This window comes from Meleagris gallopavo, unplaced genomic scaffold (assembly GCF_000146605.3).
Source record: "Meleagris gallopavo isolate NT-WF06-2002-E0010 breed Aviagen turkey brand Nicholas breeding stock unplaced genomic scaffold, Turkey_5.1 ChrUn_random_7180001863201, whole genome shotgun sequence".
NCBI lineage: Eukaryota > Metazoa > Chordata > Aves > Galliformes > Phasianidae > Meleagris > Meleagris gallopavo.
Genome location: NW_011128689.1, coordinates 5,655 through 6,789, shown reverse-complemented (window position 1 = coordinate 6,789; position 1,135 = coordinate 5,655).

The following is a 1,135-nucleotide window of genomic DNA, read 5'->3' as shown; positions in this document are numbered from 1 at the left end:
CTCTATTGTGGAGCTGCTATCTCTCTTTTTTGGTAGGGAATCCTGACTGTACTTAAGGGCTAGTAGCCATTTGTATCTAGAAGCCGCTTCCTTCACTTCAGAGTGTGGAGGAGTATTGGTCCTTGGAATGGGGTAAGTGGTTTCTTTTATTTCAGGGCTGTGATCTCCTCTTTTTGGGGGATCCTAACAGCATTGAAGGGCTGGTAGCTGTAAGAACAGCATCTGAACCTGGAGACTGCCCCCTTTGGGGTGTGGGGTGAACCCTTAGAATGGAGTGAGTGATTCCTGCTTTATTTCAGAGCTATGAGCTCTGCCTTTCTGGAGAATCTCAAGCTGGTTTAGAGCAGCTGTTTTGGTTACGTGTGTTGTTTCCTTTTCAATGGTTCTCACCTCTTAATCTCCAATCTGGACTCCAAACGTGACTTTTCTGCTCCCATATCTTCCCACTTCATGGCTGTAATTAATAGTGCCACGTGTTAATTGTATCCATGCAGTGTTTTTTAAGGGCATTCTGTGCATCATTGTAGTGTTTTAAATTATGTTCTGTGTCTCTTCTGATTTCATTTTGCAGCATGATGGGGTTTAAGGATTGCCTGGGTTCCTCCAATCAATGGTGTGAGATCTGTGCAGCAGGTAATGAACATCATGAGCCCCATGTTAGTGCACTGCTTGTATGCAGGTAGGTTTGCGATGCGGTCCAACTCCCCCACAATGAACATCTACAGCTAGATCAGGTTGCTCAGAGCCTGACCCAGCCTCACCTTGAAAGGGAAAGCACATCCGCCACGTCTCTGGCAACCTGTTCCACTGCCTCACCACCCTCACTGTAGAAGACATTTTCCTTGTATTGAACCTCAATTTTCCCTTGTTCTTTCCTTTAAATATTGAAAGGCTGTTACCAGGTTACCTTGGAGCCTTCACTTCTCCAGGTTGAACAGTCCAGCTCTCCCTTCTTATAGAAGAGGTGTTCCATTCTTCAGTTCATGTTTGTGGCTGTACTCTGCATGTGCTTCCACAGCTCCATGTCTCCCTGCACTGAGGACTCCAAGTCTGGGCGCAGCACTGCAGGTGAGGTTTCACCAGTGCAGAGCAGAGGGGTGGGGATTGCCTCCCTTCGCCCGCTGACCACAAATCT